Source organism: Anomaloglossus baeobatrachus (genome assembly GCF_048569485.1).
Source record: "Anomaloglossus baeobatrachus isolate aAnoBae1 chromosome 5 unlocalized genomic scaffold, aAnoBae1.hap1 SUPER_5_unloc_27, whole genome shotgun sequence".
NCBI lineage: Eukaryota > Metazoa > Chordata > Amphibia > Anura > Aromobatidae > Anomaloglossus > Anomaloglossus baeobatrachus.
Genome location: NW_027441803.1, coordinates 598,452 through 611,372, shown reverse-complemented (window position 1 = coordinate 611,372; position 12,921 = coordinate 598,452).

Here is a 12,921-nt window from a genome sequence, read left to right as displayed (position 1 = left end):
CTGTTTTGTGAAGGTTTCATAAGTTTTGTTTCAGAATATTAGGGATTAAACAGTATCTTGAAAAACAAGGAACACACCAGACAGGTCAGGGATAATGCCGTGGAGAGGAATAAAGCAGGGTTTGGTAAAAAAAAAATAAAAAATGGCAAAACCTTTGAACATATCACTAAGCAGTTTTCAATCCATCATCCAAAAATGGTAGGAGTATAGTGTGGAGACAAGAAAGTCAGTGGGTACAGTCATCCGCTGGCCTGGCTGTCTTCAGAAAGACTGCTCAGACCAGGGCTCATCCAACGGAACGCCTGTACTCCTTCCTTGTGGGCAGAACACTACTCAGACAACACAGGGTGAGGGAACCACACATTGGTAAGATGTTATTGCTTCACCAACAGGCAAACACATATCATACATTTCCAGAAAGAACACAAGATGGTACAAGCGACTGAGTCTCACCCATCCGTTGACTCGCATGGAATTAGAATCTTTGTGACTTTGGGGCTTCCTGGGCCAACTATCCCAGCCAGCAGCACCTCGATTTTGATAAGCACCCACTGAGAGGAGAAAGCAGCAAGCTTATAAAGCTGACAGAGCACAGCAAGATATGTAGCCAGGCAACTGAACTGTCCTCACCTGGGTCTCCAAGCGAATTTGTGGGCTCAGCATTGAGCAGTGAAGCAGATCTGTGATCCGCCACCTGAAACCGTGAATCCTAGCCTGAAGTTCTACAGAATGAATGTGGTGACAGGAGCAAAGCCCTTTAATACCCCTCAGTTCTCATTTCAGGGTATTGTGTCTTACAGGATTGGTGGGAGATGATTGTTCTTTCATTGGTTCAGTTCAATCGGACTGCATAATTTTCCACATTTAACAAACAATAGGGCTCCAGTCAGTCTGACATGAAACAATGGCTAACGTCTCTTGATTTGCCAATAGATGGAGCAATCTGGCCTAATTAAGAACAGTTCACCCCTCACACAAATCTCCAGATGCTGAGTTGTCACATTTAGCACAACTGCAAAACTACAGACATCGCCGTCCACCTAAACCAACATCCCAAGCAAGGAGAGCACTAATTCTAGTGAAGCAGCCAAGAGGCCTATGGTCAGTGGAAAAGCAGGAGAGATCCAGAACTCAGGGGGAGACTCTGTCCACAGGACAACTATAAGTCATAAACTCCACAAATTTAGCCTTTATGGAGGAATGGCCATTTTTTTTTTTCAAAACGTTTTTTATTGATTTTTCAAATTTGTAAAAACATGACAAATATCATTGCAAAAGAAGAACATTCGTCTGACAAAATGTGACAAAGAGGTGGGTGATACCCCAATTTGGAGTTCCATGTTGCTGTTCGATTTAAGATAGTATACAGTAACATTAAACCAAAACAGAGGTAATGAAATATATAACATATGCAATACAATTCGTTAAATCTCTGTGTCGTCCTTGAACGATTTCAATTTTGCTAGCGTGCCTTGGTATTCCCAACCATCTCGTCTCCCCCTCCCTCCAGAGCCCCCTCCTAGGTGATTCTCAGTTTACCCAGGCTGTCCTGGATATCGCTCAGGATATACCACTCCGAGTGAACAAAAGGTGCCATCAGGTTAATTATTTATCCCTGTGTGAATTGGCTTTCAATAAAATGTCTCCATCTCACAAAAAACTTGGCTGTCAACCCATCTTTATTCCTCTCCGCTTCTAGTTTTTCCCACTTCAGAAGGTTGTGTAGTTCGCCCATAACCTTCTTTATGGATGGGCTCTCCCTTTGAATCCAGTGTTTTAAGATGCAATGCTTAGCTATCATGGCTATGTCATGCGTTATTGCGTATTTCCTCTTTTCCTGCGTGCTCGGTCCTCCTCCTACTCCTCCCTCAAAGGAGTGGAAAATCCACACCATTAAGTCTAGTTTGCTGAAAATTCCCCATGTTGACTGGGCAAATAGTCTGACTTGGTTCCAGAACCTAGCGATTGTCTCATATTCCCATAGCCCATGCAGCATATCCGTTTTCTCTTTTTGACACTTAGGACACCACCTATCTTTACCTGGTATGTTGAAACCCATAATGGCCCTATGTAGAATTCTGAATTGAGTGTCTCTCCATCTCTCATTGGTAATATGTTTCCTCACTTGTACCCATTCTCTCAGTATATCATCTACCACTTCTTCCCTTCCCAATTGCTTCCCCCACGCTGTTAAAGTCCGACTATCCTCCCGTGAAATAAGCACCCCCCTTAGCGATCGATAAATTTTAGAGACATTTATACTTGTTACATCACATTCCAGTAACTCATCAATCGAACTTCTGTTCAGCTCTCTTCCAACCACACCAAGGTGTCCTATTATTCCATGTTTCAATTGTTCATACTGGATGACATGTGAGCTATTAAGGTTGTACTTATCCAACACTTCCTGACCTGTCATCCACCTCCTGTCCTCCACATTCATAACATCTATCATTCTCCTGACTCCCCTCTCTTTCCATCTAGTAAATAGCTTGTTTTCTCGTCCCAGGGGAAAATTTGGGAATGCCCAGGGGTTCAAGTACTTGGACACTTTCCATGAGAGCCCCAGTTTTTTCCTTACCGACTTCCATGTTAGCATGGTGTCTCGGAATATAATTGAGTTCCTTATGTGCCCTTCAACCCTGGATAGCGGGGAGTGCAGAATGGACGTCAGATCCCACGGTGACGCATATTTAGTTTCCATCGCATGATCTGAGTGCCTACTCGTTCCTCTCACCCAATCAATTACATGCCTCATGATACATACAAGATTATACCCTTGGACATCTGGAAAGTTTAGACCTCCCTCCTCTGCTGACTTCATCAGCGTATGCAGCTTTATTCTGGGTTTCCTTCCCCTCCACACAAATTCTGTATATGCGGAGTTGAGGTTATTCACATCCTTTAGTTTTAGCAATAGCGGGATCGTCTGGAAGGGATACAGCAGCCTAGGAAAGCTCATCATTTTTATCAGGTGGCATCTTGCCAGTAATGGAAGTGGCAGACCTTTCCATCCCTTTAATTGAACTATAATTTTCCTGATTAGCGGTCCATAGTTCAAGTTATAGATTGTTTCCACCGATCTTCCTATATGCACTCCCAGGTATTTAATTGAAGATTGTGCTATAGGAATTCCACATAGACAGCCATCCCTTATTTGTCCCCCCATTGTCCCATGATGCCCCTTTAAGAACATGATCTCGCACTTTTTTTGTTCAGTTTGAAACCGGAGAATGAACCAAATTTTTCAATCAAGGCAAGAGTCTGTGGCAAATCCGCACCGGGGTCCCCCATATAAAGTATGATGTCATCAGCAAAAAGCACTGTCTTTACTTCTGAACCCCTTATCTTGATTCCTTTAAAGCTATTTTGTCCCTGTAGTATTCTTGACAACGGCTCGATTTCCAGGTTGAATAAAAGAGGAGATAATGGCAAACCCTGTCTTGTTCCCTTCATCAAAGGGAACACGTCTGATAGAAAGCCCGGAGTGTGTACCCTAGCTCCCGGTTGGCATAAAGGTTTCTAATGTAAAGTCTCATCTTGCCTACAATCCCTATGGCCTCCATTACCCTGTCTAACAACCTCCAATTTACATTATCAAACGCTTTTTCTGCGTCAAGTGTAACTAGGGCAGGTCTAGCCCCTCCCTCAGTGAGACCCAGTCTAACCGCGTCTACCACTAGAATTGTCTTTCGGATATTGGTAACGGCATTTCTCCCCTTAATAAACCCCACCTGGTGGTTCGTAATGATCCTGGGTAAGATCTCGGACAGTCTATTAGCGATGATCTTGGACATAATTTTTAAATCCTGATTTATGAGCGATATAGGTCTATAACTAGAGGGATCATCCAGGTCCTTGGTTCCCTTGGGGAGTAATTTAATATATGCTATGTTGGAATTTTTGGGTATTTCCGCCCCTCCCAGGAAAGCATTAAAGACTGAGGTTAGATCCGGCGAGATCAGATCCTTCAGAGCCTTATAGAATTCACTGTTAAAACCGTCAGGTCCCGGTGCCTTGTTGGTGTTAAGCTCCCCAATTGTTCTCGTCACCTCCTCTACTGTGATATCTGCGTTTAAGGCACTCAAATCTTCCTCCGTCAAGCTAGGCATTTGGGCTTGTTTTAGCCACTCTGCCTCATCAGTCATGTCGTTATTCCCTGACCCATATAGTTTTCTATAGCAATCTCCCAGCAATTTATTAATGTCCTTAGGATCCGTAGTCACCTCTCCCCCCTTTGTTTTCAGTTTAGAGATCACTGTAATTTTTCTGCTGCCCCTTGCCAGATTGGCCAACATCCTTCCCGCCTTGTTGCCAAACCTATGTAAGTCAACCTCCTTGTGCAACCAGAATAGTTGTTCCTTTTTTTTGGCCCATTCGTCAAATCCCTCTTTTGCCTCCAGCCATCTGCCTTTTGTCATGGGAGATCTATTTGTCACATACTTTGTATATGCTACCCGTTCGGCTTCACTATGGAAATTATAATTCTCATTGGTTTTCCGTTTGATCGTGGCTGCGTACCCCACCAGACGGCCCCTTAGGACCGCTTTTGCCGTTTCCCAAAATATCACTGGGGACGCTCTATGTTCCTTATTGTCCTCTGCGAATTCTCCCCACCACTCCTGTAGCACCTTGTGGAAATTATCTTGCCTGAGAAGGAACGATGGGAATCTCCATATGATATCTGTACCTCTCCTGAATTTCTCTCTAATGCCCAATCTCACCGGACTATGATCAGAGATCACCATATTCTCTATCACACAATCTTGCGTTCCACTCAGTAAATCTTGCGAGATCTAGAACTGATCAATACGTGAGCAGCTATCATGAGGGTGAGAAAAATGTGTATACTCTCTGTCATGTGGGTGAGTTAGTCTCCAGATGTCTTTCAATCCTACGTCTTCTAATGTTACATCCCTATTATCTAAACTCCTGCCCACATTAGCTGTCCCCTCCTCGCCCCTCCTCCTATCTTCAGCTGAGTCTGGGACGGTGTTAAAATCGCCTCCTACTATAATGTTAGCCTCCCCATCTGCTAATATGGTGGCCTTTATGCCATCATGGAATGTGATTTGTTGTGAATTTGGGCCATAGACATTATAAATACTGAGTTTACCCGCTGGACTAACGATTGTTAAGTGCTGCCACCTTCCATGGTCGTCTGCCTCATGTGCCACTACCTCATGACTGAGTTGTTTATTTATTAGGATCCTAGTGCCCGCTTTTCTACCTTGTGCCGCTGCCCCGTAAACGGTACCCACCCAATGTTTCTTCATGCGGAAAAAGTCCTCTCCCCCCAAGTGGGTTTCCTGTAATAAGGCAATGTCTGTCTTTAGTCTTTTCAGATGTCTCAATATCATTGCTCGTTTGTTAGGTGATCTCAGCCCTTTAACATTCCACGTAGTTATCTGTATCATGTTTACCTGTTGTGATATAATCACTGGTACTATGCTGAGAGGGTTAAGGTGTGTTACCTGGGCCAGCTCTGTTGTGGACAGCTAATGAGATAGGTGGGACGGCTGTTCACCATATCTCCACCTCGGGGTGTGGTCCCAGGAATTAAAGTCAGGCCTCTGGACACACCCATTGCCCTGGACTGAAGTTCCTGTGCTGGAGGAAGTAGCTGGGTGTATTGGTGGGTGGAGGTAAGGAAACAACATCTGAGAAGGCTCTGCAGGGACTTATGGACTGAACATAATCTGAAGGGCTGAGGTTTGGGAATGTACCTGTTTTCCTGCCTGTGCATGCCATCTGATGTTCGTACCAGCGCGGTGCTTTATGAAGTTGAATAAAGCAGGCTGTGATCTTAAGAAACTGTGCCTCCTGTGTCTACCTGAAGCCCTCATACTGAGCGAGTATCCCCCTATGTTGCAAGGTGCAACGTCACATATGGTGCTAGATAGCGGGCAGCGTTCCCAGGAGCACGTGGTGGATATACACAGCTGTGGATCGGCGGGTCCACGAACAGTGACAGCGCCCTCAAGCACCTGGCGGCGAAGCAGCAGGTGGCGGGGTTCCGTGCTTCAGTGGCGAGAGTCCAGCGACTGGAGGTTCCAGGCCAGCCCGGAATTGCGGGGCCCTGCTTGGTGAGCAGTGATACACCACAAGCTGGAGATCCTGGTTGTACGGGCGGTACAACCCGGAAAGGTTAGTGGTTCTCTAACCCCCCTGTCTTTGCCCACCGGGTATTACCCATTGGAGCGCCCCTCCTGTTCCTCTTCTCGTTGCAGCATGGAGGGGCTCCTGAAACAGCTGCTGCAGAGCCAGCAACACCAACAGCATGTGCAGGAGGGCCAGTGACAGCAGTTGGGGCTGAAAGCCGAAAAGAGGGAATGGGTCATGCAGACGTTGTGGAGGAGCTGTACCAGTTCCTGGTGCGGGGACAGCAGGAGCTGTCAGTGTGCAGCGATGTAGCAGCCATGGACCAGTTTGAGCGTTCCCTTCGGGGGCCGGTATGGACACTGGGTGCCCAGGGAGATAAGGGCGAACGGTGTGAACTGGGGGCTAAGGACATTGCATGGAAACCCCAAAAGGGAGTGGAGTCCCAAAAAGGGGTGGTTGCCCAAAAGGCGGTGGAGTCCCAAAAAGGGGTGGTTTCCCAAAAGGCGGTGGAGTCCCAAAAAGGGGTTGCTTTCCCAAAAGGCGGTGGAGTCCCAAAAAGGGGTGGTTGCCCAAAAGGCGGTGGAGTCCCAAAAAGGGGTGGTTGCCCAAAAGGCGGTGAAGTCCCAAAAAGGGGTGGTTGCCCAAAAGGGGGCGGAGTCCCAAAAAGGGGTGGTTGCCCAAAAGGGGGCGGAGTCCCAAAAAGGTGTGGTTGCCCAAAAGGGGGCGGAGGCCCGGAACGGGGTGGTTGCCCAAAAGATGGCGGAGGCCCGGAACGGGGAAGTTACCCAACAGGGGGCGGAGCCTCAGAAAGCGGTGGTGACCCACAAGGGGGTGGAGCATTCACAAGCCAAACAGGTGGACTATAGCAAGGGGCAATGGGGTTCGCCTTACATATGTCCTACCTGCGGTATAGGCTATCCATCCGGTATGAGGCCACAGAAGTGCTCCGTGGACTTGAATGGGCTACGTGTGTCTGGTCTGTTAGACCCGGGGAACCGGTTGACCTTAGTGAGACCCATGCCTGATCTCCATGTGATGGTGGGTAGGACGATAGAAGGAAGTTGTGTGCATGGGACCACTAAAGTATATCCTCTGGCCAGGGTGATTATTCAGACGGCCAAACGTTTGGGACGCCCTGATGTGGGGGTAGTTCCAGATCTGTTATATCCGGTTATCATAGGACGGGACTTTGAGCTCTTTCAGGATTTATGGAAGACAGAGGCCGGGACCGATTGCACAGGAATGAGTCGGCCCTCGCCTAAGAAAGCCTCTTTTCCGTATGAGGTTATACAGATTCCCTGTGGGATATTGGGGTGCAATGAGGAGATGGTACCTCCACATAAGGATTGTCAAGGGTTAGGGGTGACCATGGCGTCTCCAAAAGGAAGTGACAGTGTGACCACTACAGTTATAGTAGCTCCAGTAAAGGGGGCCGACACCTGGTTAAGTGGGGACGTGTTAGTCCAGGACACCAGGGGGAGTGACGATGACTCCAGTAAAGACACTGACTCAAGAAAGGTGACAAACAAGTACAGTGAGGTACAGAAGTGTGAGAAGGGGAAAACTTCCTCCCGACGCTGAAGACGTAATAAGCGCCGAGAGGTGGCACAGTGTATGCCGCCTGAGGGTGCAGAGAAAGTGAAATACCTGGGTAATGAAAACACGTTGCCAGTAGCAACTGCTACGGTAGAGTCAGACAGTGATATCCTACAAAAGAAAGAGGAATGAAAGACTGAACTGACACATTGTCATGACAAAAATCAGCAGGGTGAAATTGCAGGGAAGGAACTGACCAAAGAAGTAATGGCGGTGTCTCCTATAATTTCCAAGCATGAAGCTGGTGGTCTGTCGGATGAAAGCACTGTAGGAGATGAAATCCTACAGAGTAATACAGGAGACGGAATCCTGGACAGTATTGGTGGAGTACAAATCCACAAAGGTCCTGGTGAGCAGACCGGTAACTACCCAGTGTTGAAGTGATGAATGTTGAAAATGGTGCCAAGGTTCTAAGAAGAACAGAGTGCCGTGCTGAAGGGCGTAACACCCTGGTAGAAGGCGATACTGTAAACTCCCAAGAGAAGGCAGAGGGTGACACTGCAGAGACCCAAGAGGAAGTTGGAGGGAATGCAGTGAAGTCCCAAGACACAGCTGGTGCTGTAAAAGTGGAAAGAGCCTCTGAGGAAGAGGTGAAGTCTGGATGTGAGGTCTCATCAGAAGCTGAGAGCCTGACTGACTCAGTGGGTAAGACCAAGACCGCAGACAAGAAGATTGACTCAGCTAAGAGCCGGAAACCCGAAGGCTCTGAGGCCGGGGCGGAACCCGAGACGTGTGTAACTCAACAGGTAAAGCCTTTGGTGGAGAATATGGAGGAAGGCAAGAGACCTCAGGAACAGTCTAGTGTCCTTGACAGTGAAGGAAGCAGACCAGTCTTCAAGTGCCGGATAGACGTGCCGGAAGACTTAAGAGAAGCCTGTGCCATTGAGAAGGTGCATGAGAGATTCCAGAAGGCAGTAGGGGCCTGTAAAGTGTACTTTGCCGCAGAGACTAATCAGTTGGTGGTGTGCTCTTTCAGTGATGTCACAAAGAAGCGAGTGGCCATCCTGAGTGACATGCACCTACGGTGTCTTCGTACGAAGTGGATCATCACTGCAAAGAAGGATGAAGACACCAGACGCTTGGCGCAGTTGACCGCAGGCTTTCAAGAAGTAGTGGTTGTGAAGAAAGCATTAATTGGACTGGCATTGAGAGCACTAAGAAATAATATTAAGCAAGCCAGGAAGGTTCCAGGTGTCACAGCTGTGCATTTAGATAAAGACAGTGGAACATTTCGTATCTATGGGACAACTGCAGAATCGGTGAAGACAGCTCGACGGTTGTTGGAGTTTGTGGAAGAGATCATGCAAGTGCCCAGAGAGATGGTCTTGAGGCTTATTTGACGACATGGAAGAGCCATGCAGGAGATGGTTGATGAGACCGGTGTGACGACATTAAGAATTGATATTCATAACGAAACCAGGAGGCCCTGTGAAGTCGGTATGGTTCCATGTGCCATTGTGGGCACAACTGGGTGTGTTGAAGATATACGAGCCCTCCTAGAATCCCGTTTGGGATACCTGGAAGAGTTAAAACAATTGAATCGAGAAAGACTGAGGATTGCAAACCAACTTCGCCAAGTTGGTGTGGTTTGGCGACCATATAGGGGGTATGACCCCGAAGAGAAAGGTGGCCCACTTGATGAGCGTGTTGCTTCAGAGGGCAAAAGCTAGTCCAATGGTAAAAGGAGCCAGGGTCATAGAGGACCCAGGTATTCATCGGGCTATATCCCAGACTCTGAACGGTCTCAGTCCTGTGAGACACAATCCAAAGGACTGAATGAAAGTAGCGATGTGTCGTTAGCCAATGTCGTTGACAATCCGAGAAACAGACGACGATGCCCGGGTAGAAGAGCCCACGATAGATTTATACACAGACCCTGCGGAGGGCCTGGATATGGCGCCTTTTCTGGCAGTTCACCGCTGAGGCCCCTCAATAGTGACCCCTCTAGTGGTCGGGATAGCTCAGGGTTAGACAGAACGGTAGTATCGACTGGGAGAGAGACTCCCTCCTACACTGACCGTGGGTGGCAGCCTTGGAGAGCTGGGACTGACCAGGGGGCGTATGAGAGAGTTCGCTGGGGAGGGTCGGTGACTGTGACGGACGGTACGTCAAGGGCTGTAGTCTGGGGCGGACAGAGCGGGTGCTCTTGTCCGCTATGTCAAGGTGCCAAAACCCCCCGGCTTTGGGCAGAGGGGGAGGATATGTGATATAATCACTGGTACTATGCTGAGAGGGTTAAGGTGTGTTACATGGGCCGGCTCTGTTGTGGACAGCTAATGAGATAGGTGGGACGGCTGTTCACCATATTTCCACCTTGGGGTGTGGTCCCAGGAATGAAAGTCAGGCCTCTGGACACACCCATGGCCCTGGACTGAAGTTCCTGTGCTGGAGGAAGTAGCTGGGTGTATTGGTGGGTGGAGGTAAGGAAACAACATCTGAGAAGGCTCTGCAGGGACTTATGGACTGAACATAATCTGAAGGGCTGAGGTTTGGGAATGTACCTGTTTTCCTGCCTGTGCATGCCATCTGATGTTCGTACCAGCGCGGTGCTTTATGAAGTTGAATAAAGCAGGCTGTGATCTTAAGAAACTGTGCCTCCTGTGTCTACCTGAAGCCCTCATACTGAGCGAGTATCCCCCTATGTTGCAAGGTGCAACGTCACATATGGTGCTAGATAGCGGGCAGCGTTCCCAGGAGCACGTGGTGGATATACACAGCTGTGGATCGGCGGGTCCACGAACAGTGACAGCGCCCTCAAGCACCTGGCGGCGAAGCAGCAGGTGGCGGGGTTCCGTGCTTCAGTGGCGAGAGTCCAGCGACTGGAGGTTCCAGGCCAGCCCGGAATTGCGGGGCCCTGCTTGGTGAGCAGTGATACACCACAAGCTGGAGATCCTGGTTGTACGGGCGGTACAACCCGGAAAGGTTAGTGGTTCTCTAACCCCCCTGTCTTTGCCCACCGGGTATTACCCATTGGAGCGCCCCTCCTGTTCCTCTTCTCGTTGCAGCATGGAGGGGCTCCTGAAACAGCTGCTGCAGAGCCAGCAACACCAACAGCATGTGCAGGAGGGCCAGTGACAGCAGTTGGGGCTGAAAGCCGAAAAGAGGGAATGGGTCATGCAGACGTTGTGGAGGAGCTGTACCAGTTCCTGGTGCGGGGACAGCAGGAGCTGTCAGTGTGCAGCGATGTAGCAGCCATGGACCAGTTTGAGCGTTCCCTTCGGGGGCCGGTATGGACACTGGGTGCCCAGGGAGATAAGGGCGAACGGTGTGAACTGGGGGCTAAGGACATTGCATGGAAACCCCAAAAGGGAGTGGAGTCCCAAAAAGGGGTGGTTGCCCAAAAGGCGGTGGAGTCCCAAAAAGGGGTGGTTTCCCAAAAGGCGGTGGAGTCCCAAAAAGGGGTTGCTTTCCCAAAAGGCGGTGGAGTCCCAAAAAGGGGTGGTTGCCCAAAAGGCGGTGGAGTCCCAAAAAGGGGTGGTTGCCCAAAAGGCGGTGAAGTCCCAAAAAAGGGTGGTTGCCCAAAAGGGGGCGGAGTCCCAAAAAGGGGTGGTTGCCCAAACGGGGGCGGAGTCCCAAAAAGGTGTGGTTGCCCAAAAGGGGGCGGAGGCCCGGAACGGGGTGGTTGCCCAAAAGATGGCGGAGGCCCGGAACGGGGAAGTTACCCAACAGGGGGCGGAGCCTCAGAAAGCGGTGGTGACCCACAAGGGGGTGGAGCATTCACAAGCCAAACAGGTGGACTATAGCAAGGGGCAATGGGGTTCGCCTTACATATGTCCTACCTGCGGTATAGGCTATCCATCCGGTATGAGGCCACAGAAGTGCTCCGTGGACTTGAATGGGCTACGTGTGTCTGGTCTGTTAGACCCGGGGAACCGGTTGACCTTAGTGAGACCCATGCCTGATCTCCATGTGATGGTGGGTAGGACGATAGAAGGAAGTTGTGTGCATGGGACCACTAAAGTATATCCTCTGGCCAGGGTGATTATTCAGACGGCCAAACGTTTGGGACGCCCTGATGTGGGGGTAGTTCCAGATCTGTTATATCCGGTTATCATAGGACGGGACTTTGAGCTCTTTCAGGATTTATGGAAGACAGAGGCCGGGACCGATTGCACAGGAATGAGTCGGCCCTCGCCTAAGAAAGCCTCTTTTCCGTATGAGGTTATACAGATTCCCTGTGGGATATTGGGGTGCAATGAGGAGATGGTACCTCCACATAAGGATTGTCAAGGGTTAGGGGTGACCATGGCGTCTCCAAAAGGAAGTGACAGTGTGACCACTACAGTTATAGTAGCTCCAGGAAAGGGGGCCGACACCTGGTTAAGTGGGGACGTGTTAGTCCAGGACACCAGGGGGAGTGACGATGACTCCAGTAAAGACACTGACTCAAGAAAGGTGACAAACAAGTACAGTGAGGTACAGAAGTGTGAGAAGGGGAAAACTTCCTCCCGACACTGAAGACGTAATAAGCGCCGAGAGGTGGCACAGTGTATGCCGCCTGAGGGTGCAGAGAAAGTGAAATACCTGGGTAATGAAAACACGTTGCCAGTAGCAACTGCTACGGTAGAGTCAGACAGTGATATCCTACAAAAGAAAGAGGAATGAAAGACTGAACTGACACATTGTCATGACAAAAATCAGCAGGGTGAAATTGCAGGGAAGGAACTGACCAAAGAAGTAATGGCGGTGTCTCCTATAATTTCCAAGCATGAAGCTGGTGGTCTGTCGGATGAAAGCACTGTAGGAGATGAAATCCTACAGAGTAATACAGGAGACGGAATCCTGGACAGTATTGGTGGAGTACAAATCCACAAAGGTCCTGGTGAGCAGACCGGTAACTACCCAGTGTTGAAGTGATGAATGTTGAAAATGGTGCCAAGGTTCTAAGAAGAACAGAGTGCCGTGCTGAAGGGCGTAACACCCTGGTAGAAGGCGATACTGTAAACTCCCAAGAGAAGGCAGAGGGTGACACTGCAGAGACCCAAGAGGAAGTTGGAGGGAATGCAGTGAAGTCCCAAGACACAGCTGGTGCTGTAAAAGTGGAAAGAGCCTCTGAGGAAGAGGTGAAGTCTGGATGTGAGGTCTCATCAGAAGCTGAGAGCCTGACTGACTCAGTGGGTAAGACCAAGACCGCAGACAAGAAGATTGACTCAGCTAAGAGCCGGAAACCCGAAGGCTCTGAGGCCGGGGCGGAACCCGAGACGTGTGTAACTCAACAGGTGA